The sequence below is a fragment of the Balaenoptera physalus genome, assembly GCF_965194825.1.
Source record: "Balaenoptera physalus genome assembly, chromosome: 14".
NCBI lineage: Eukaryota > Metazoa > Chordata > Mammalia > Artiodactyla > Balaenopteridae > Balaenoptera > Balaenoptera physalus.
The window spans coordinates 50089854-50115763 of NC_138893.1; the positions used below are offsets into that span (position 1 = coordinate 50089854).

At 40.0% G+C, this 25910-nt stretch overlaps 1 protein-coding gene and 1 pseudogene across 13 annotated transcripts in view; both read right to left on the minus strand.

Moving 5' to 3' along the window:
* Window positions 1-25910, minus strand: part of BTRC (beta-transducin repeat containing E3 ubiquitin protein ligase) — a 182516-nt gene that overhangs the window by 151940 nt on the left and 4666 nt on the right. The gene's annotated exons all lie outside the window — the stretch shown is intronic.
* On the minus strand, window positions 2408-11110 carry LOC309643011 (BTB/POZ domain-containing adapter for CUL3-mediated RhoA degradation protein 3 pseudogene; annotated as a pseudogene). Its single transcript has one exon. The product of its transcript is annotated as a BTB/POZ domain-containing adapter for CUL3-mediated RhoA degradation protein 3 pseudogene (transcript).

The window sequence follows — 25910 nt, forward strand, 5'->3', positions numbered from 1 at the left end:
AGCCCAGAAAGAAACCGATGCACCTATGGTCAATTAATCTACGACAAAGGAGGCAAGAATATACAATGGAGAAAAGACAGTCCCTTCAGTAAATGGTGATGGGAAAACTGGACAGCTACATGTAAAAAAATGAAACTAGAACATTATTTAACACCATACACAAAAAATGGTTCCATCATTTGATCTGATATTAGACAGTCAAATGTGTCACCTACAAACCAACTGTTCCACTGGAAGACTGGGAGTTCCATAATCCAAAGGGGTTGGCAGTTATGGCCCCTCATTCGTTCATTGTTTTTTAATTATTTTTTCTACTTTTCAAATTTGTTCTAATTAAAAAAAAAAAAAAAAACTCACTTAGGGACTTCCCTGGTGGTCCAGTGGCTAAGATTCTGTGCTCCCAGTGCAGGGGGCCCAGGTTCAATCCCTGGTCAGGGAACTAGATCCCACATGCCACAACCAAGAGTTCACATGCCGCAACTAAAAGAAAAAGATCCTGCATGTTGCAACAAAGATCCTGCACTCAGCAACGAACATCCCACGTGCCACAACTAAGACCTGGCGCAGCCAAATTAAAAAAAAAAAAGCTCATTTATGAAAAATTATCATATGGACATCAAAACTGAAAAACAATGTTGTTAGATTTACTCCCTACAATGACTTCATGAGGTAGGATGCGTGGTTTATCATTACCCCTATTTTACAAGATGAGAAATAGGAAGAAAGTATAGACAGGAAACAGAACCAAGGGCTAAGAAACTCCAGCATTTGTCTAAGGGTCAAATGGTTATTAAACCATCTGGCTCAAGAGAGTGCTCTTTCATTATACACCATTGCCTCTTAACATTTAAAAAACAAAACAAAACAAAACCAAAAAAATAACCAAAAAAAAAAAAAAAAGCCATCTTCCCTACCAAGGGTTTTCAAATTTTAGTATTTAATACATGGTAGGTGTCTTCTAGGTGAGTCCTAGAAAACTCCTTATAGAATCTAATTTAAACTAATCTCCAAGAAACAAGAAAAAGGGGTGGCCTCTGGGGAGGGAAAATAAATGCTACAAAGATGGGTAAAGAGATTATCTGATATATACCCTTTTTTACTTTTTGAGTTTTGTACTGGGTTGCATGTTTTACATATTCAAAAACAAATATTTTGGGGCTTCCCTGGTGGCACAGTGGTTGAGAGTCTGCCTGCCAATGCAGGGGACACGAGTTCGAGCCCTGGTCTGGGAAGATCCCACATGCCGCGGAGCAACTAGGCCCGTGAGCCACAATTACTGAGCCTGCGCATCTGGAGCTTGTGCTCCGCAACAAGAGAGGCCGCGATAGTGAGAGGCCTGCGCACCGTGATGAAGAGTGGCCCCCACTTGCCGCAACTAGAGAAAGCCCTCGCACAGAAACGAAGACCCAACACAGCCAAAAATAAATAAATTAATTAATTAAAAAAAAAAAAACAAAAAAAAAAAATATTTTTAAAACTCCATATTTTGATCTCTATCAATAGTTAACTTCTATGTATCAAGGCTTATTATAAAGCTACGTGAATAAAGCTGCATGGTACTGATACAGGGATAAATAGAAAAATATACAGAATAATGAATCCAAAATCAGACCAATGCATGTAAGGACATGATTTATGATGGAGGTAGCTCTGCAGATCAGTGGAGAATACATATTCTTCCAGTAGATGATGCTGGGGGACATTGGAAATCCACATGGAAAAAAATGAAATGAAATTCCTTCCTCACAAACACAAAGATCAATTCTAGAGAGACTAACATTCTAAATGTGAAAGGCAAAACTATCAAGCTTCTAGTGGAAAATATGAGACTATTTTCATAACCTTAGGGTAGAAAAAGCTTTCTTAAAGAAGTCATGGGCTTCCCTAGTGGCACAGTGGTTGAGAGTCTGCCTGCCAATGCAGGGGACACGGGTTCGAGCCCTGGTCTGGGAAGATCCCACATGCCGCGGAGCAACTAGGCCCGTGAGCCACAACTACTGAGCCTGCGCGTCTGGAGTCTGTACTCCGCAAAGGGGGAGGCCGTGGTGAGGGGCCCGCACACCGCAATGAAGAGTGGCCCCCGCTTGCCGCAACTGGAGAAAGCCCTCGCACAGAAACGAAGACCCAACACAGCCAAAAATAAAAATAAATAAAATAATTATAAAGTAGCATAATTATTTAAAAAAAAAAGAAGTCATAGAAGCACTAATTAAACACACACACACACACCCTTCATCAATCACATCCAGTGGAAGAAACACAAGCTCAACCACAAACAAAACAAAAAGAGTCAAAAGGGAACCAACAAGGCTCTGATTAGGGAAATGTGGGCTCTAATCCAGGCTGTCATCAACTGTAACCCTGAACAAGTCACATGACCTCTTTGGGTCTCAGTTTGCTCTTTTTTTTTTTAAGTAGAAGCATTATATAACTTTTATTTTATATAAGTCCACAGATGCTTGTACAACATACAATGACTACTTCTGAAGCTCACAGCGTTTTTTTCCATGGCACAAAGAGACAGAAAGGTTAGTGACACACACATGCTACAATGACTCTGGGTGGAGACCTAGAGAGCACACATTCCAGAGGGAGGGCGGGGGTACCTGCACAGCGACTGCCCCACTAAGCCACTGCAGGAGGACAATGGAGAGGCGAGACCCGGAACCATGGAACCTTCGTGGGCACAGGCCCCCAGTCACCACAATAAGATGACTTATTTGAAAAAAACCTCATTACGAGGGACCCAAAGCTGTTCTGCTTTTTCCATTGTAAGCTATTACAGTGTAATAAAACTTTACTCTTTACCAAATCTTAGGCCAGTGTTTTACTTGGATGGTTCTTAAATACAAATATTGACTTTTGTTTGCCCTTAGTGCTCACATAAGAAATCAGTTCCTTGTAAAATATGTCTGATAACAGAGCTTGGACCAGCCAACACTTTGTCATTGTCAGCTCACGGCTGTATGCAACTAACAGTATCACGCACCATGGAATGTTTCAGGAACTTGTTCATATCCCAGGGAAGCAAAGACTACAACCTACAAGTGCAAAGTTGGAGGAAATGTGAAAGTAGAGAGACGGCCAGAAACGTTTGGTCATAAGGCGTAGAAGCCCCAGCTAATCAGACTGTTCCACAAAGTTACTCTTCACGTAAACATTTAAAAAACAGAACTTACATGATGGCTTTCCCATTCCTACAGAAAACATCACAACTTACATTCACTTTAATTTTCTAAAAAAGTTCAACCCAAAGAGCAGAGTTGGTGTTTAAAACTTAAACTGTATAAAATATTTACAAAACATTATTTAAGCCCCCTCCCTCCCATCCTTAGCACTTAATAAAATCCAAATGGCCTAATATGAAAGTTGCCCACACAACAGTTTAAAAAGCATCTACCTGATACATGATTTTTAGGTTCGGTCATGATTGTTTTAAAGTTTTATTGTAGGTTTTGTTGCTGGATACAAAATAAAGGCATACAACTGTCACAAGTAGGGCAGGATGTACAAAGTCCGAGCTGTAAAAACCATTTCAAAATATAAACTCGTTTTTTTGGAACACACTGTATCAAAGGCTGCCTGTATTAATACCTTTGGCATAAAACAGTAACGTTTCCCTCGAACAGCAGACAAAACCCATCCTGGGCTTCCCTGGTGGCGCAGTGGTTAAGAATCCGCCTGCCAATGCAGGGGACACGGGTTCGAGCCCTGGTCCGGGAAGATCCAGTGCGCCACAACTACTAAGCCTGCATGCCACAGCTACTGAAGCCCGCACGCCTAGAGCCTGTGCTCTGCAACAAGAGAAGCCACCGCAATGAGAAGCCTGCACACCACAACGAAGAGCAGCCCCTGCTCGCCGCAACTAGAGAAAGCCCGCGCACAGCAATGAAGACCCAACACAGCCAAAAATGAACAAATAAAATAAATTTATATATGAAAAAAAAGCCCATCCATACCTTAACACACAACCGGATCTCCTTGGAACTACTCTACCAGCCTAGTCTCAACCACCCACATTCGTCACCACTCCCTCTGTGCGTCATGGACGCGGAGGAGACAGGGAGGTAGGTAACCAAGAACGTCCATCCCACACAAGCACCGTGCAGACAGCAGGGATCCAGCGCGGGCCACCCAGGCCCCACGGACACACATCCTCATCCACAGTCGCACACGTCCCTTAAACTAACATGAACACACACACTGACTGGACCCAAAGGGACCTGCATGTCCTCTCGGTCTGCTCGCCGAAGGCCACTCCACACTGTGTAAGAATCAGAGGCAGAGACAGGAAGGGATTTCCAGGTGACAGCTACACTGACAGCAGGCAAGCCATCCTGAGGCTGCTGGTGTGAGCGGTGGTCCTGTCTGGACGCCAGAACAGAGTCTGGGGCCGTGTTTAATTTCTTCTAAGCAAAGGGCAGGGCATCCGCTGGGGGCAGTAAGCCTCGCTTAACGGGGCAGAAGGCCGAGGAGGAAGGAATGGAGTCCACCGGGCAGTGGTTTGTGCACTATGCCTGTGAGCAGGCCAGGCGGCCTTCCCGGGATGGAGTGGGTCAACAAGGAGGGCAGGGGAAGGGGCATCTTTGCCCTTGGTCAGACCTTGCGGGGTCCCAACAAGCACCAGACCACAGATCAGCCAAAGGGACAACAGGCCTGCCCCTTCAACAGATCTGGGCAATGTAGATCCGCTCCCGCTCCTTGCCCTTGTCCTCGTCCAGGTGGTGGGAGCAACCGGCCACCCCACCTGTGGCCTCCAGGAGTGCGCTGTCAGGTCCCCGGCCATCCTGGGCCTCAGACAGCAAAATATTCAGGGTCTCCTCATAGATCCGGGCTTCGGGGAACTCTACCTTGGTCTGTTTCTTCTCCGTGGCGTAGACGATAGAGGTACAACAGACTTCAGCGATCTTGCGGCCCTGGCTGTAGAAGGACCAGCAGCAGATTTCATCCCCAATGACATCCTTTATGAACAGGACCCTTCCATTAAAGGACAGAGACAGCTTATCAAACAGTTCGATGTTCTTCAACATACCGTTGTCAGAATTGCTGGTATACAAGTATTTGTTGTTACTTCTGTTGTAGGGCAACTTCACGGCTGGCTTATTTGAAATCACTATAAGTTTCTGTTCTTCCTTGGATGAGGTGATAACAGGAACTCTGCAGAAAGGCTCATAAGTATCTTTGTTTTGCAGGGCTACCTGGCACTCTTCCACCAGGCCCCTGGACCAGGTGGTACTTGGCTTCTGCCTGCAGCTCCTCAATCTCCCGGCAGCTCTCGGGCAAGAGGACCGCCCCGTCACAAAGGTAATTGAGTATCGTACCATAGAGCTTCCCACACCGGTCTATGAGGATCCAGCCTTCACTGTCCGTGAGCACCTCTATGCGCCTGCTGAACACGGCCTTCAGCATAGTGTCCTGCTTGGTCAGCGTCTGCATGGTGGTGTCGTACAGGACTCCACCCACGTTCAGCTTCACGTACTTGGAGCTGGGGCTCGTGCCCTTGAACGAAGTGGTGCGGGTCGCAGCCACTGGTACTGCTGAGCTCACCACACTTTCTCCTGACATCTCTTCCATGAAAAGCCGGAGGACACTGGAGTCTCCAAACCCGGACAGAGAGAGACAGGAAACACCCAGCTCGCGTGAGCCTGGGGCGGAGGCGAGGCCTTCGCTCATTTTTAAAAGGAAGAAGTCATAGTCTATGATCCAAACAAAGCCTTTTGCCCAAAGTGTACTACTACTGATCTAAAATGACCACAAACCACTGTTTCTTGAATGAGCTAAGTAGGTGGACAGATTCCCAGTGTTGATACCTTAAGAGGATGAAGAAAAAGGGAAAACGATGTTTCCCAGCCCTCCCAGAGCTGAAGAGTATAAATAACTGAACATGCTGACAGTGTTTAAGGTTCACTGTGATAGAAAAGAGTGTATTCCAAATCTCCTAGATGTAAAGTGCACTTACTAGGGTAAATTGACGTTGCTGGGCATTTGCTTGGTCATACTCTTTCTTTAATAAAACTGATAAAAGTAGAAAAAGCATGGTAATATCAGTAGGATAGCAATTAAAGTATTAAGTGTATCTATCCATATATCCCTGACAAGTAAAATTCTATCATCACAGATAGGGATAAATTGCGGCTGCTTGCCTGGGTGGCTAGGGGGATAAGAAAATTAAGAACAGGACATTCCAGTAGGATGTTTGATACCCACCAGTCAAGTCTGTACCCTTTTTCCTGATACTACCAAATAACATAATATTTCATTAGCTTCTCAAAATGCCACTTTATGATGAAGCTCAGACCTGATAGTCATACCCTTATTAAAGTCACAACTAGTTATGTTGAAATGGTAACTATCAACAACAAATTTTAAATTAAAATACATTATGTAACAACATTAAAATAAGGCTAGATCGGGACCCATGGATAGGATTCAAGGATCTCTGAAACTCTTGAAATCATGTACAAAAGGTATACACATGTGCATGTCTTGGGAGAGTATCTCATGACATACAAAAGATTTTCAGTGAGGTCCATGAACAAAAAAGTTTATGAAGCTTTGAGTTAGATGACCCCTCTAGACTCAAAGCCCACACAAATTTAGTGACATCTCAGTTAAAGCAAATAACTGACCCACTTATTAAGGAAGTAGAACTTTGTCTCCTTCTGATTCATCGCATTTTCTCTTAATCCAAGTTCAATAAAAGTCAGTCTCACTTTAAAATAAAAATTTTTAAAACTTCATGGCTTCAATTAAGCAATTAAAAATTCAGCCCAATAGTGCCCTCCAGGGTTTCCCTGGTGGCGCAGTGGTTAAGAATCCGCCTGCCAATGCAGGGCACACGGGTTCGAGCCCTGGTCTGGGAAGATCCCACATGCCGCAGAGCAGCTACGCCCGTGCACCACAACTACTGAAGCCCGCATGCCTAGAGCCCATGCTAGGCAACAAGAGAAGCCACTGCAATGAGAAGCAGGCGCACCGCAACAAAGAGTAGCCCCCGCTCGCTGCAACTAGAGAAAGCCTGCACCCAGCAATGAAGACCCAATGCAGCCAAAAATAAAAAATAAAAAAATAGTGCCCTCCAATTTCAAAACTCAAATTTTAACTACAATATATTCTATTTCTCAATGAGAAAGAGAATCTCTTCTTTAATCCTTTCCACCAGGCATCACTCTTTCTAGGTTCTGGGTACATTTTCACATCAACTGAAAACAAGATCTCACTCTTTCTTACTGGTTTACATAATTAATTGGAATTGTTAGTCCAAATTCATCAATCCCTGAGCCTTTTTAATTTATTTATTTATTTTATTTATTTATTTTTGGCTGTCTTGGGTCTTCGTTGCTGCGTGCAGGCTTCCTCTAGTTGCAGTGAGCGGGGGCTACTCTTCGTTGAGGTGCGTGGGCTTCTCATTGCAGTGGCTTCTCTTGTTGCGGAGCATGGGCTCTAGGCACGCGGGCTCAGTAGTTGTAGCACGTGGGCTCAGTAGTTGTAGCACCTGGGCTCAGTAGTTGTGGCTCACGGGCTCTAGACTGCAGGCTCAGTAGTTGTGGTTCAAGGGCTTAGCTGCTCCGCAGCATGTGGGATCTTCCCGGACCAGAGCTCGAACCCGTGTCCCCTGCATTGGCAGGCGGATTCTCAACCACTAAGCCACGAGGGGAGTCCCAATCCCTGAGCCTTGGAAAAAGCTACTAGTCAAATCCTAGTCTCGTCAAAGTTTGGTGACTGATTCCCACTTCTGTTTCATAAGTACATACTGAAAACACACACACACAAAACTTACTAATAAGAACTATAATTTACCACCAACTACTCATAAGAAATTATAGCTCTGCTGACTGGCAAGTAATTCGCAAAAGCAGATCAGTTTAGCTGCATAAAATAAATATCTACCTGCATGTACAAGCACCAGTCAGGGCGTGAAATTAAACTTTTTATTCGGAAGTAAAGAGCTGCTTCAAGGCTGTGATTTAGTCTGGGAAACAAATAGTAAGGTCATCCTTTTCTTTCTAATGTTTATAGCATTTCTAATAGGGGAAGCAAGGGAGGAGGACAATCAGGCCAAATTCCATAGAAGCAAAAATATCTCTATGACATAACAAATGTGCCACTTGCTTTACTAATTGCACAGACTTAACAGAACCAAGTTGGCGAAATGTATGCAGGGATCACTTAAATTCTGAAAGCCCAAAATGACCACAATGGACATCTCATTTGGTCAAAACTAAGGGATCAGTGTTTAAGTGAAGTAAAGAAAATTCCAACAAATATAAATGCCACAGTAAGTTTTAAAACAGCCTACAGCCATTTTCATTACAACACAATTTTGGATTAGTCAGATTAATGAGATCCTATTCAGTAATTTAGCCAATTCCCACAATTTTTCCAACATTTATCAAAATCAACTAACACAAACTTCAACTTATTTCACTATACTATAACCACACTACTCTCACGTCTACCAGAGAAAGCAAACAAGTAGAAAAAAAAAAAAAGCCCAAATAATTATGAGCAAATTGCCTTGAAAGGCCTAGAGAAGCCACAGTGAGTCTCGAAGTGTGATCCCAGAACCAGCGGCATCATCTGGAAACTAGTTAGAAATGCAGATTTTCAGGCTCCACCCCAGGCCTATGGAGTGGAAAACACAAGCCCTCCAGGAACTTCTGTTGCAGCTTTTACTACCACAAGCCTTTAAAAACTAAACCCAATTATTTAAGCAGCTTTAGCAGTGTTTTCCACTGCAGATAAAAATTATAAAGCATATAACCTATAAATTAGAATGTAGGGGCTTCCCTGGTGGCACAGTGGTTGAGAATCTGCCTGCCAATGCAGGGCACACGGGTTCGAGCCCTGGTCTGGGAAGATCCCACATGCCGCAGAGCAACTAGGCCCGTGAGCCACAATTACTGAGCCTGCGCGTCTGGAGCCTGTGCTCCGCAACAAGAGAAGCCGCGACGGTGGGGGGCCCGTGCACCGCGATGAAGAGTGGCCCCCGCTTGCTGCAACTAGAGAAAGCCCTCGCACAGAAACGAAGACCCAACACAGCCATAAATAAATAAATAAATAAATAATCAACTTTTTAAAAAAAATTAGAATGTAAAAAGTACATTTTAATAAGGCTAAGTTCAAAAACAAAAATAAAGGGATTTCCCTGGTGGTGCAGTGGTTAAGAATCCGCCTGCCAATGCAGGAGACACGGGTTCGAGCCCTGGCCCAGGAAGATTCCACATGCCGCGGAACAACTAAGCCCGTATGTCACAACTACTGAGCCTGCGCTCTAGAGCCCGCAAGCCACAACTACTGAGCTCGCGTGCTGCAACTACTGAAGCCCGCGCACCTAAGAGCCCGTGCTCCGCAACAAGAGAAGCCACCGCAATGAGAAAAGCCCACACACCGCAACGAAGAGTAGCCCCCGCTCGCCGCAACTAGAGAAAGCCCGAGCACAGCAACGAAGACCCAACGCGGCTAAAAATTAAATAAATTAACAAATAAATGTATAAAAAATAAAATTAAAATGACAAAGTTTACACATTATCTTCTCAAAATAGGAAACAGTCACCATTTCAAAGAAGGAAAAAAAGACCAAGAAAACAAACACTTAGAACTGCCTAAAAATAAATGGGCTGATTTTACAACTTCTACAGAACAATCATCAGTGGATGCCAAAACTATTGGGAGAAACAATGTTGGGAAACAAGTTATTTACACAGTTTCCAAGTTTCACTCCACTGAGCACTTATTAATTCCAAATATACCTTTACAATGGAGAAATCTGGTGAATACAGCCTTAATAAAATGATCAAACTTAGCATCACCGATAAAGGAACAAAATAACATCGTGTACTTTCTGACGTAATGCACTAAGAAACTACAACATATATTCCTGTCAAATTTTTTAACCTGAATCTAACCATGGACAACAATCAGACAAATCCAAATGAGAGACATTCTGTAAAACCTGCCTGGACTCTTCAAAAACTTCAATTTCAAGAATAAAAAGACTAAGGAACTATTGTAAATTAAAGGAGACTAAAGAGATATAACTATGTGTAACATGCGATTGGATCATGAATTTTAAAAAAGGAGGCTATAAAGGACACTACTGGAACAACTGGGGAAATCTGAATATGAACTATATATTGAATAATAAAATGTTATCACTGTTAAATCTCTTGAGTGGGATCTTGCATTGTGGTTATGAAAGACAATGCCCGTGTTCTTAGGAAATACGTGCTTTAGTAGAGGTGAAATATCATGATGTCTACAACTTTCAAATGATTTAGAAAGGAAAGTATAGCTATACAGAGAGGAAAAAAATCAAATATGGCAAAACGTTAACACTTGGCCAACACAGGTGAGGGGTATATGAATGCTTTTCTCAATTTTTCTATAGATTTGAAAGAAGACTGATACCACCCATTCCCCTCTTCAAATCCATATTTCTCCAACTGTATGCTTTTTTTAAAATTTATTTATTTATTTATTTATTTGGCTGCACCGGGTCTTAGTTGTGGCATGCAGGATCTAGTTCCCTGACCAGGGATCCAACCCGGGCCCCCTGCTTTGGGAGCGTGGAGTCTTAACCACTGGACCACCAGGGAAGTCCCTCCAACTGTATGATCTTAAGGAAGTAACTTAACCTCTCTGTGCCTCAGTTTCCATGTCTGTAAATTAGGGATAATAACAATACATACCTAATAAGGTGAGAGGATCAAATGAGTTAATATATGTTGAGTGCCTAGAATCCTACACTGTACGTATATACTGAGCTATAAGTGTTTTCTGCCATTATTGTTGTTATTTTATTATTACTACTGCTACCACAACCCAAGGTTAGAGAGATAAAGAAATGTAGCTTGGATGCTCACAGTCCTATATATAACTTGCAAAATATTTTCACTATTTATAATTTCACCTAGTCCTCACAACAGCTCTTTGAAGTAGGAAGAGAATTATTATCGTCACTTTCCAGATGAGGAAAATGAGACTCAGAGGTTAAGCAACTTGCCCAAAGTTTTCTAACTTCTAGAAAGTAGTATAAGTGAGATGAGAACTAGGTCTTGTTTTCACTATAGCACAATATAAAATTTACATCCCAATCTTAACTGATTAGAAGGTACTGTCAGTTAGAGACAAAAGAAGTTATCACTAGTCCATTCAGCAAAACAGATGTCACTTTCCAGAGCTTTGATATTCTCCTTAAATACCCTTGAAAACAAGGACTAAAAAATATGAACTCTTATAAAAAGAGATTTATTGTATTTTTATAGCTTATTACATACCTTGTAACAATCATTTTGTTAAATGTGAATGTCAGTTTTATCTTCGGTCCCTTTTTTCCTGGCTATTTACAAGCTTTGTAAGAATTGTTCCTTAATTAAGTCTAAACATAGCTTTATATAAATGGATTCCTGGAAACAAAATGTTCAGACTTAAGAAATGATTGTTACAGAGACTGTAACAGGCCGTAAAAAAAGAATGCCACTTTAAACAAAGATTTCTTATTTTAATTAAAAATATAATCATCAGAACATTCCTACACTTAACAGAACCATTTAAAGAAGCTTCTTTGGAAAAAAAAAATATGTAGTATCTTATGCAGGCTTCCATGTATAATTTGTAATAATTTAAATCAAAGTCTCAGTTGATCCTATGGTATGAATTCTTATATACTGTACCTACACTTTAATGATACATTGAAAGAGAAAGAGTTCCAAATGAGATAAACATCATTTCTAATTCTTTTTAACATGAATGCTTTCAAAAGATTATGAGTATTTTTCCATAAGATATTGATAAAACACATTTAAGAATATTTAAGAAACACTTTTTAACATGACCACATATAAACATATCTAGGATCACACAGTTTATTGATGCAGTAGGTATATGTCAAGTAGAGGGACTATATCCAGTGGACTACCATATAATCAAAAATGATACATACCTGCATAAAAGGAGTTTCTATTCTCAAACTCTGATAAAAGCTGAAACAATCATTCTTATTCTCAAAACATCACACCTGAATAAGATTGGAGGGTGTGAAAAACCTTTAGAAGCGTGATTTGATAAGGCAGGATTCTTTTCGATTAATTCATTTGACTAACTTTTAAATTGTTCGTTTCTAACCTAAATCACGTAAAATTTGTAAAGTTAGACAAGATTCCAAGAGAGAATGAAGTAGATCTTATAAGCTGTCACTATAATTAACTGCAATTTGAAAAACAGATGCATCAATATTCCTCTACTTAAGTCATCTTTTCTAAATTCCACTGAATGCTACACATGAGTCACTACTTGACTGTCTATTTCTGCAGCAATATATTCCTGGAAACTGCTTCTAAGTGGACTATATTCTCCCAGGGAAACAAGTTCTAATCAGGAGGCTATTTCCTAACTGAGGACTTGGTATCAAAGAAAAGTACTGACATGCCTAATAACATCAAAACAAAGATTCAATAATTATAAACCTCTATCGTTATTAAAAATAAAGAAATTGGGCTTCCCTGGTGGCGCAGTGGTTGAGAGTCTGCCTGCCAATGCAGGGGACACGGGTTCGAGCCCTGGTCTGGGAAGATCCCACGTGCTGCGGAGCAGCTGGGCCCGTGAGCCACAACTACTGAGCCTGCGCGTCTGGAGCCTGTGCTCCGCAACAAGAGAGGCCGCGATAGAGAGAGGCCCGCGCACCGCAATGAAGAGTGGCCCCCGCTTGCCACAACGAGAGAAAGCCCTCGCACAGAAACGAAGACCCAACACAGCCATAATTAAATAAATAAATACTTAAAAAAAAAAAAAAAGAAAGAAATTACATTCCACCTTCATAAAATGGGAATGACATACCAATGATCATTAAGTGTGTGTTGAAAGTGTTAAAAAAAAGTAACTCTTCCACATTTACTCATTAAACAAATTTGACCTTAAGCTAATAACCAACTAAAACACTAAACATTTAACTAGCAATCATCTGGTTTGCTTCTTATAATACAAACTTCTGCTTGGGATGATTTATGAAGAAGGGAGAAGTAGAAGGGGGCCAAACAAATATATTACTCAAGGGATGCCCTTTCCTCTATCTAAATTATTTCCCTGAATAAGCAAGTTTTTCAAAATTATACCAAGAATAGGAGATCAGTAAATGCTGATAATGATCATGATGACCATGAGTGTTTCTCACTTATTTTGCTTTGTTTCTAAAAACTATAGGTAGAGACTTCCCTGGTGGTCCAGTGGTTAAGACTCCGCGCTTCCACTGCAGGGGGCGCAGGTTCCATCCCTGGTTGGGGAACTAAGATCCCGAATGCCACTCAGTGCCGCCAAAAAACAAAACAAAACAAAACTACCAGGTAATCAGATATTTTTCTTTTTCATTTGCCTATCTCCTCAGTTTAAAAGCCACAAGTGCTCTACATAAGACCAAATGCCACCAGAAAAAAATACTCTTAAGTCACTCTCTCATTCTCACTGTCACAGGGCTTACTTGAAACTTTGTATCTAGGTTTCAAAGTACCCCTCACTTCATTGAAAAGCCATGAACATTCATTAGCACAAACTCCTTTCTAAAATGTTTACAAAAAGTCTTTCATAGAATGCTAATGTTACAAAAGTCTTTCATAGAATGTTTCACAGAACATTACATCACTCTAATGACCATTCTTCTGATTCTTCTTAGGATGACTAGCTTTTGTGTTTGAGCCCAATAGATAAAGTCATCAAGAACTGAGGTATTCATTAGGGAAATGCAAATTAAAACCACGATAAGATACTACTATATACCTATTGGAATGGCTAAAATAAAAAATACTAACAATCCCAAGTGCTGGCAAGGATGCAGAACTAGAACTCTCACACACTGCTGTGGTAATGCGAAATGTTACGGCCACTCTGGAAAATAGTTTGGCAGCTTCTTATAAAGTTAAACAACACTAACCATATGACCCAGCAATTCCCCTCCTGGGTATTTACCCCAAAGAAATGAAAATTTATGTTCCCACAAAACCTAAACACAAGTGCTTATGGCAGCTCTACTTATAATCACCCAAAACCAGAAACAACCCAAATGTCCTTCAACAGATGGATAAACAAAATGTGGTACAATCCATACAATGGAATACTACCAAGCAATAAAAAGGAATGAACTATTGATACATGCAACAACTTGGATGAATCATCTAAAAGGCATTATGCTGAGAGAAAGAAGTCAGTACGAAAAGATTATATATTGTATGATTCCATTAAATGACTTTCTCAAAAAGATAAAACTAAAGTGAGGGAGAATAGATCACAGTTCCCAGGAGTTAGGAAGATGGGGAGATAGTACAAGGTAGTTTCTTGGGGGATGATGGAACTGTTGTGTATCCTGATAGTGGTGGTGGTTACATGAATCTACACGTGTGTTAAAATTCTGAGACCTGTACACTAAAAAAAAGTCAATTTTACTAAACGTTAATTTTTTAAAGAAAAAACCAAGACCAAAAACATGCACACATCAGACATGAATACACGTTTAAACAGTAAAATGGAATAGGGGTGGAATGTCTATTCAATAAACCTTGGAAACCTGTGTGAATTATTTTGAACTAGAGTTTTGTTGTAAAAGTATTACCACCACTATATCCTTATGGACTAAAAAGCCCCTTCACATTTACCTCATTTAACTGTATCAAATTACATCTTCCTCTAATGCTGTGGCTGATGCTGCTTTTAATCTAAGGGATGAAGATAAAAAGACCTTTTCAGACAATTTCTCACTAACCAGAAAGCCTGTGGCTTTGTGCCTCTCACTTGAGGTCAGCTTGAGGACCCTGCTCAAAAGAACAACTCTAGTCTATGTAATTGTACAAAAGACTAATCTTTCATCATGAACTTCCTTACCATTCAGTTATGCCTATTGCTTTAAGCAACACTTCAATGATTCCGCAAACTTCTCCCTTCATTCCTTGACATTACCTCAAGACATTACCTTAAGAGCACTATGAAACAACGGTTGAGGTAGTCTGTTGTCATTTATCTTCACGTATGTGATAGGGTCATGGAATATTAACAATAAAAGTAATGTTAGAACTATCCACAACCTTTTCATAGCACCAGCAGGGACTACCAGTTTATTGTGACGTGATTTTAACATACCTAGAGTGGCCACATTTGGGGATGCTGCTATTGTTCTTCAACTAGATATATCTCTTATAAATGGCATTATCTTGTTAATTTTTCTGCCCCTATGGTTCACCAAATTCTCCAGCTGCAAACAGCACCCAGAAGTAAATTGTTTTTAGAAACCAACTTATTACTAATCAGTTGGAACTCAGAGATTCTAAGCGTCTGCCATGAAGTTTGTCTCATTCTGCCTTCACTGTTTTTTTCCAGCTTTACTGAGATATAACTGACATAACACTGTGCAAGTGTAAGGTGTACAACATGTTGACTTAATATACTTACATACTACAAAATGATTATCACCTGCCTCCACTCTTGAATCTAGTTAACTCAGCTGCTTCCTGCTATGTTCCCCATGTTCAAGGCTTCACCTTTTACTCTGGCTCTAGCCACAATATTTCCCCCACTCCCTCTGTGTTGGTGCACTGGCCAGGACACAGCAGTCTAGACATTTTGTCAAAGTGTGATCTGAAAAATATCTCTATCAGAAACACTGAGATGCCTGTTAAACATGCAGATTCTTGAGACCTACTAAATTAAGTGGAGGGAAGAGGAGCTGAGAATCTGCACTACATGCTAACATGCTCTCCAAATAATTCTCCAAATAATAAAGTATAGTACTACTGCAGTGGGCACTAATGAGTAGGCTGAATTCTTTAGTTCCTTGCTGGGTATATCCAGTTCTGTTTTTGAGCCCAAACTTGAAACAGAGGACTTGCCGCTTCTTTTCAGTACTCACTGATGTTGTCTGCCTATTGAATCTCCCCAGAATATCTGCACCCAGACTCCCTGTCACTATTTTCCCCTCTGAAATTATATCCTGCTCTTCTAAACTTCCCTGAGTCCCCAAATCTGCTTGGATTGCCAACAGATACCATGTTCCATCTGCCTGGCTAAATTTCCTTTCCTCAGCTCCTAGCTACCCCCAAGCACTTGGTCTACCTCAGCCTGTAAAGCCTCTGCAGCTTTATGTCTCCTTCTGACTGATCTTGATTTAAAACACTGTTCTCAGTACAATGGACAATGATTATGCAATTACACAAAAGTAACATTTAGATGAATCCTGATCTTTCTATCACAAAGGAATTTGAGTAGAGCTGGTCCAGAGAACTTCAGCTTGGCTCACTCTCTATGCGGATAAATCTTTTTCTAACCTCTTATTATGTATACTTTCATATACTCAGAAAAGTATAGAACAGCATATAATGAATCCCCATCACTCAGCTTGCCACCTTCCAAATCCCAAAGCAAATCCCAAAGATTATATCATTTTGCCCATTTTTATCTATGTGTACATCTTAAATTTAGTCTCCTTATTAAAGTTAGGGACTACTCCAATATCTTCACCCACCAAATACTTGTTTTGCCATACCTACTGCTATGGCAACCTTCCCTTTAACTAATCGCCCTGAACACGCCTGACACCAGCCATATTTTACTCTTCTCTTTTCTCTTTTTCTTTTCTCCTAGCCTACTCCAGGCAAACCTTACTCACTGTATCTCCAGAATATTCCTTGAATATCTTTCCTTCTTTCCATACCGGCTGCCCTAGCTCAAGCCCACATGGCTTCTTGCCTAGACTATTACATAGTCTTTAAGCAGCCTCCCTGCCTGTCTGTTCCCCCGTCCCTAGTCCAATCCACTCAAAGTCAAATAACTAAAGTGGTCTTCTAATCTTCTTTGTTGTTATTGCCCCCAGTGGGAATCAGATTCAGATGTAAATTACAGACCTTTCAGAAAAAAGTACTCCCATGTGTTTATACTGAATGAAGGTCATGGAGCTCAGGTTTAAAAAAACCTTTACACTCAACAACAAACGGAAAATTAAATTTTAAAAATAGCATCTAAAAACACCAAATACCTGGAATAAATCTAACAAAAGATGTATAAAGACCCCTACACAGAGAAATTACAGACCCCAAAAATGGAAAGATATACCATTTTCATGGATTATAAAATTCAATAGTGTTAAGATCTCAGTTCTCCCCAAACTTATATATAGATTCAATGCAATTCCAATAAAAGTCATAGGAGGATGTTCTGTGGAAATTAAGCTGATTCCAATATATATGGACATGCAAAAGCTGAGGAACATTCAGTATCCAATATCAAGAATTGGTATAAAAATATAGTAATTAACAAAGTGTGGGGGCTTCCCTGGTGGCGCAGTGGTTGAGAATCTGCCTGCCAATGCAGGCGACACGGGTTCGAGCCCTGGTCTGGGAAGATCCCACATGCCGCGGAGCAACTAGGCCCATGAGCCACAATTACTGAGCCTGCACGTCTGGAGCCTGTGCTCCGCAACAAGAGAGGCCGCGATAGTGAGAGGCCCGCGCACGGCGATGAAGAGTGGCCCCCACTTGCCGCAACAAGAGAAAGCCCTCGCACAGAAACGAAGACCCAACACAGCCAAAAATAAATAAATAAGTAAATAAATATTTAAAAAAAAAAAAAGATGTCTCTGCTTATGCTTACTAAATACACTGAAAGGAAACACAAAATCAATGTTAGCTGAAAATTAAAAAAAAAAAAAAAAAAGAAAGTGTGATATTGGCACAAGGATAAATAGACCACTGGAACATAAAAGTCCTGGAAACAAGCCCACACACATATATAGACAGGTGGTATATGACAAAAGTAAGTGACCATGCAACGCAACAGATGAAAAACAAAACAAAACTGAATTCTGTCCTCTACCTCGTATCAAACATAAAAATTCCAGATGGACTGTAGATCTAAATGTAAAAGGCAAAATATTCATGGAAAAGACTCTGACAAGTACAGGTTTCTGGTAACTGACTATACTGCTGAACTGAATGAATAAGCATTTTCAGAACTCTAATGGAAAACTGATGAATTCATAAAAGTGCTAACAAAAGATCAAGATGAAAAAATATTAAGCATTTTGGGGTCCTGAAGAGATATTTGTAGACCCATGTTCATAGCAGCATTATTCACGATAGCCAAAAGGTAAAAGTATCCCAAGTGTCTGGCAAGAGATGGACAAAATGTGATATATACATACAATGGAATATTATTCAGCCTTTAAAAAGAAGGAAATTCTGACACATGCCTTAACATGGATGAACCTTGAGAACATTATGCTAAGAAAAATAAGCCAGTCACAAAAAGACAAATACTGTATGGTGCCACATATATGAGGTATCTAGAGTAGTCACATTCATAGAAACAAAGTAGAATGGCAGTTACCAGGGACTGAAGGCAACTGAATGGCAGTTGCCAGGGACTGAATGGCAGTTGCCAGGGACTGTTTAATGGGTAAAGAGTTTCAGTTTTACAAAGTGAAAAATCTGTATTCAGTTTAGTGAGGGTCAAGGAAAACAAGTGTGTACATGAGATGGCATGGAGGGATCTGCAGTGACCTACAGCAGGATGTCAGAACCCTAGCAGGATAAAGAGAATGTCTATACAGGAATATGGCAGCCTTAGTAGCCCTGCACAAGGTGCTCGAGTCCAAATGGAGTGAGGAGAGCAACCTAGTGCACAGTATCAGAGCCTGAAATGAGAAGGGTCTTCAAACGGGGGCTAGGGGCAGCAGCCTAATATGGGATTTTGGAGACTGATAAGGTGAGGATGGCATCCACATGATGGGTGTCAGGAACAGCAGCAACAGGAGAGACTGGTCACATACAGGGGGGATTGATTAAGAAATTATGTTGAAAAAAAAAAAAAGAAATTATGTTGAGGATAATGAGAGCCAACTTACTATCAGAAAAGGGAGTTACAATTATGGAAAGCAAATTACTGGATAAACCCTGTTGTGTTAGACGAGAATTGGAGATATCTGTGTGAACTCATGGTTTTAAATAAATATGTAGATAAAATTAAAATAGCGATATGTGTGTGCACATGTATGTGTACGCACATTTACACATACATATATATTCCCTACCTCTGTCCAGTGAGAGGACTTGAGAGCAGTGACACCCAATAGCAATGTGTATACCTAACACCCAGATATTGACTTCTATATGTCATTCTCTACTAAAAGAAACCAGAAAAAAAAAGAGAAATCACTGATTCCAGGGCTGGGGGGAAAAGTACAATGTTCAAAGAATGACAGAAATACATAAAAAAGACAAAGAAAGCAGTTTGAAAGCACTCTCACTGGCCAAACAGGGAACAATTTAAGTGTCAAAAGAAATAATGACTGGGATTCCCTGGTGGCGCAGTGATTAAGAATACGCCTGCCAATGCAAGGGACACGGGTTCGAGCCCTGGTCCGGGAAGATCCCACATGCTGCAGAGCAACAAAGCCCGTGTGCCACAACTACTGAGCCTGCGCTCTAGGAGCTCTAGAGCCTGCGAGCCACAACTACTGAGCCTGCTTGCTGCAACTACTGAAGCCCATGCGCCTAGAGCCCGTGCTCCACAACAAGAGAAGCCACTGCAATGAGAAGCCCACGCACCTCAACGAAGAGCAGCCCCCACTTGCCGCAACTAGAGAAAGCCCGCGTGCAGCAACGAAGACCCAACACAGCTGAAAAAAAAAAAATTAAAAAAAAAAAAGAATGATAGTATTATAACCCATCAAATAAAACAGGAATTCATAAACTCATTCTGTTAGAAATAGATTGAAAATCTGATGAAGAATAAGATAGTTACATGGTTTCAAAGTACCTTCCCACAAGATACTTACTACAAAAACATTAGCTTTAAAGAAGAAACTGGCAGATTCCACTTTAATCAAGTAAAAAAAGTTGTAAGACAAACAAAAATTATGTGTCACCCAACAGGAGGCAATAAGTAAAACAAAGCAACACTTCTGTGGTATTTCTGCCAAAAATACAGGACCCAAATCTAATCATGAGGAAACATCATCAGATAAACCCAAATTGAGGAATCATTCTACAAAATAACTAGCCTATAATCTTCAAAAGTGCCATAGTCATGAAAGTTAAAGACAGGGACAGTCCCAGACTGAAGGAGACTAAGGAGACATGACAACTAATTTCAGTACGTGATTCTGGATTAGACCCTTTTGTTATAAAGAACATTATTAGAGGGACTTCCCTGGTGGCGCAGTGGATAAGACTTCGCACTCCCAATGCAGGGGGCCCAGGTTCCATCCCTGGTCAGGGAACTAGATCCCACATGCATGCCACAACTAGGAGTTCGCATGCCACAACTAAGGAGCCTGTGTACTGCAACTAAGGAGCTGGTGAGCTGCAACTAAGGAGCCCTCTGCCACAACTAAGGAGCCCACGTGCTGCAGCTAACGAGCTGGCGAGCTGCAACTAAGAAGCCCGCCTGCCGAAACGAAGACCCTGTGTAACCATATAAATAAATAAATAAATATTAAAAAAAAAAAAAAGAACATTATTAGAACAACTGGCAAAGTTTGAATGGGGTCTAAGGGGTTAGATCTGTAACTGTACTGTATGTTAATTTCTGAATTTTGATGGTTGTCTTATATAGAATGTCCTTGCTTGCAGAAAATATACACTAAAGCATTTGGTGATGATGTGACAACTTACTCTCAAATGATTCAGGAAAAAATGTCATTTGTGTTGTACTTGAAACTTTTCTGTAATTCTGAGTTGATTCAAAATAAAATATTAAGAGAAAGAGAAAGAATTGCACTGGTAGTTACCAAACACTAAAAATAAAGATAGTGATGTTATATGTATGTGTATTTTATACACATATACACACCCCAATTAGGATAACTATCTTAAGAGAGACTATTAGTTTGCCATGGCTGCTTTAAAAAAGTACCACATACTTAGTGGCTTAAAGCAACATTAATTTATTATTTGACAGTCCTGTAGTTCTGAAGTCTGAAATGGGTCTCACTGAGCCAAAGATCAAGGCCTCAGCGGGGCTATGTTCTTTTCTGGAGGCTTAGCTTGTCCTTTCCTGCTTCTAGAGGCTGCTCACATTCCTTGGCTCACGGCTCTCTTACCCCATCTTCAAAATCAGCAACAGTGGATTGAGTTCTCACATGTCATCACTATGACCTCCTCTTCAGCCTCCCTCTTACACATTTAGGGTCCCTTGTGATTACACCAAGCCCAACCTGGATTATCCAGGACAATCTCCCTATTTTAAAGTCAGCTGAGGGACTTCCCTGGCGGTTCAGTGGTTAAGACTCTACACTTCCACTGCAGGGGGCATGGGTTCAATCCCTGGACAGGGAACTAAGATCCCGCACGCTGCATGGCAAAAAATTAAAAATAAAGTCAGCTGATTAGCAACCAAATTCTATCTGTTACCTTAACTCCCCTTTGCCCTGTAATTTAACATATTCACAGGTTCTTGGGATTAGACTGTCTATCTTGGATGGGGGGTGGGGGGAGGGCATTATTCTGCCTACCTCAAAAAGTTTCCTTTATTCTGAGATTATGTGTTTTCTACTTCTGTGGCATTAAAAAGCTCCTTCTTTCGTTTATAAAATGATGGTGCTGACAGTGGTGCTTCTTTTTCAAGTATTGGTTGTGTAGGAAAAAAAACTGTTAACCTTGTAAATCCTGTGTAGGTATTCTGTAGTCACAAAATCTTGTGACTTTACTGATCTCTTAAATGAAAAAATCTGAAAACAAAACACACGTTCCTACAAAAGAACCATATACTTGTTGAAAGATCTGTATTGTATTTTTCAGAATATAGGGAATAGATCAATAAGAAAAAGGCAGACAATCCAATAAAAAAAAAAAATGACCAAGGCCTGAATAGACAGTTCAAAAAAGAGGATATCTAAACAGCCAGTAAACCTAAAAAAGCCAAAAACCTCAATAATCTTTTTAGGTGCTTGATTACAGCAGTCATTAAGGAAATGCAAATTAAAACAGTCAGATAATACCATTCACCCACTAGTATGGCTGAAGTGAAAAAAGACAGTAGCAAGTAAATGTTACAAGAATGTACAGCAACTGGAACTCTCATATGGTGCTGTAGAAAGTATGAAATGGAAAAAATTCATAGACTCTACTAAAGCTAAACATTTATCATACCCTATGACCCAGCAATTCCACTCCTAGGTATATACCCAACAGAAATATGTACATACGTACAAGAAAAGACACGTACAAGATTATTCATAAAAGCACAATTCACAGTAACCCTAAACTGGAAATAACCCAAACGTCCATCAACAATAAAATGGCTAAAAATTTGAACTATATTCACATAGTGGAATACTGCACAGCAATAAAAATGAACATACTACACCTAACACAGCAACCTGAATGAATCTTCTTATGTGGGACAAAAGATGCCAGACACTAGAGAATATATACTGGAGTGATTCCATTTATGTGAAGTTAAATACCAGTAAAGGCAAAAACTAATCTACAGGTATTAGATAATTGTTACACAGAAGTGACCACTGGGTAAACATTCAATGAGCTGTATACTTATGATTTCTTTAAAAAGTATACTTATTTTACTTCAATAAAAGCTTATATAGACACATACCAAGTACACTAGAATATTATTCTTAAATACAAACTGGATTCAATCCAAACTCCCTAGGCTCCCAATCTATCTTTTCCTTCTTGTCTGCTATTCACCTTATGTTCAAATAATACATATCTACTCACACTGTGCTGGCCATCTCCTGATCTTCTGGCCTCTACCCAAACTACTCCCTCTTCCTGGAACTGCCCACTTCAGAAACAAGTCTGTCAAAATCTATCTATTCCACAAGACCAATATGAAGCTCTCTTCTTCAAACCTTCCAAAGATCTTTCCGGTTAAAACTAATTTCCCCTCCCTTAACTTCTATAGCACTTTGTGCCTCTATTATGGCACTTATCAAAGTGTGCCTTAAGAGATATTTATAAATGCTTATCTTCTCAACAGACTGTGAAGTTCTAGAGAAGACAGAAGTTTTATAATACTTAACTTTGTGTCTTCATCCCCTCCTGCCCCCATAACCACCTCCCTCCACATGTAACATAATGTTTTGCACTTGGTTTATGTTTATATTTTTATCAAATCACACTGCATGCTTCGTTTTCAGTTGTCAACTCACTCATTTTGTCAAGTACTACTTAACAGGAAAATGCAGTGCTCCAGCACAATTTAGGACCATAGAGTTCTAAATTTCCAATGAAAACCTTGGATACATATAGGAGTTTAAGTAGCATAATTTATCAATTAACACATTATACATGGCAATTTACAATTTAAAATGAACTGGGGGGGGGGGGGAGAGAGAAAGAGAGACCCTTCTTAACTAGGTAAGACTAACAGTTAAGACTTTTCAGTTAAGAAAATGAGCTCAGAGTGAGGTGTCTATTCAAGCCACCACTGGCCAGTACACTTGCTACACTGTAGTCCATGATCAAGTGCAGGTCTTCATTTGGGGTACTTGTTTTATAAATGTATACATTAAATATATTAAATTTTAATTTTTCTGATTAAAAACAATACATATTCACTGTCAAAAATGTAGAAAACATTAAGGAATATATAGAAAAGAAAAATCACCTAAGTGATGCTTTTTTTGTGTTTCCTAATACATCTTCAGTTGCCAAATATTTTGAAATATTACCCAAAATCCAACATCTCACAAAAAAACACATTAACAGTTTAGTGTAGTACTTCCTAAGAAGTACAAGGATTTACGTATCCGTGCTGCAAAAAACATTATCCACGTGCTACAATTCTGTTTCCACGACTTTTCAGTGAAAGCCTAAAAGTCCCCCAGACATCAGAAAATATCGTTGCAGCCTTAAGTTTAGGTTCAGGGAAGGGGCTTAAGAGCTCTGAATGTAATACCAAGGGAGTTGTTAGGGCATTATGTATGACCTTGATTCAAATTCTGTTACAGTTCAAATTCTGTTACAAATGCTACTCAGTGACATCAACCTTATCCTTCCCAAGTACAGAAAAATAGAATTGTGATATTGATGAACTTTCCAGGGCATCACTGTGGATTAAAGTCAAGATTCTGATTATTTCTTTACACTTTTTTTTTTTCTACATGACATAATACAAAGACACCTGCTGTATTAAATTGTGATTCTGGAAGTATCCAACCAATAGGTGTTGTTCAGTAACCAAAATGTGAAGGTGCTAGTCAGAATAGTGCCAACAAGGGAGAGCAGAAAGAAAGCACAATAGTTGTAATAGTAAGCATTTTATCATTCTTCTATAAATCAAGTATATTAGATTATTATTACTATAGTAAATTATTGTGCAAGTTGCTCTCTCTTCCACTCCTTCTATGGGCAGAGTATACTCTCCCACCTCTTGACTTGACCATGTGATTTACTTTGGTTAACGGAATATCAGCAGGTATAATACAACCAACGATTGAAAGGCACTTGAACAACTGGGCTTGCTCTCTTGCTCTACAGCTATGAGGACAGCTCTGCCTGGGAAGTCATTGCCTCTACAGTCTGAGTCCCAGAATAATATGTGGAACAGTCCTGAGTGAGCAGCCAAATCCAGAGTGACCCAACAAAATTCAGTCTATGTCATCCAATATTCAGCAAATCCACATATTCATGAGAATAAATAACTATCATTGTATTGCCATGACATTTTGTGGGTCTTTATTACTCAGCAATAGCCAATTGATACAATGATACTGTGACAACTTCGTTTCCTTCGTTTCAAATGATCAGAAATCTACATGTAAGTCTGGACACTAACTCTCCACTCCGGCCCATCAGACCAGCAAAGAAATGTGCCATCATATTCCACTGTTTCTCTGCTCTTCAAGGATGAAACACAGTGCAAGTGAGGGTCTCAAGTCAGACTGCCTGGGTTTGATCTCAGGCTTCTTGCTAAGCAGAGAGACTTTGTGCAAGTTACTTAACCTCTCTGGAATCAGTTTCCTCATCTGAAAATGGGAGTAACAATAGTACTGAATCTATCTTACAGGATTATTGGGAGGACTAAATGAAATAATAGTATATGTAAAGAATTTATAATAGCAAACAGTAAACACTAAGTAAATACATATTAGCTATTCATGGCTGATCATATTAAAAAAAAAAAAACCAAAGAAAAACAAACACAACCCTCCCATTTCTACTGTGGTTATCCTATTCTTGACACAGACAGAGTCAGGTCAGGTCAGTCACAAGCCTGGGAATAGGAAGGCAAGTATACCCTGAAGGGAGAGCCAAATCTCAGAAAGGAGCAAGACCTCAGAAGGAAGTTCCAACTCAAAACGTTCACCTTAAGCAGGCAGGAATTCTCTCCCAGCTCTGTGGCTTTTGGTCCCCTGCTCCCCATCCTCACCCTAGCCACAAAGGCAATCCAGGAACTATGATTGTAGTGCCCCAGAGAACAAATCATATTCTTAGTTCAAAATTACTCTCAGTATCTATTCCTCTGTTATCTCTGAGTCTTCTGTAAAATGTTCTAGCTCTGTTTCAATCAGGCTTCAGAAATCTAAAGGGAATTATCCAGAGATTCCCCCAGTAGAAGGTGAATCTTATGGAATACTAGTTGAAATGGTAAGATCACGTGGACCTTTCCCATAGAGATTTTCCCCTCCTCCACTGCCGATGTTAGGATGCTGGGATTGATTTATTAAGAAAGAAAGCAGTTTTCTTTATAGTGACCAAGTTGTTAAACATTGGTAAATATTTTCTACTTTATCCACAGTGAATTCTTATTATATACATTTAGAAAGCACCTTCATGCTGTATTAAAATATTGCTAGAAAGCACATGGTATTTTAAAATATTTTAATACCACAAAGGTCCTTTTTCCTTTCTTCATTCTCATTCCTTTTTTTAATTGTAATGCCATTTACCACAAATAATTTTATCTACACA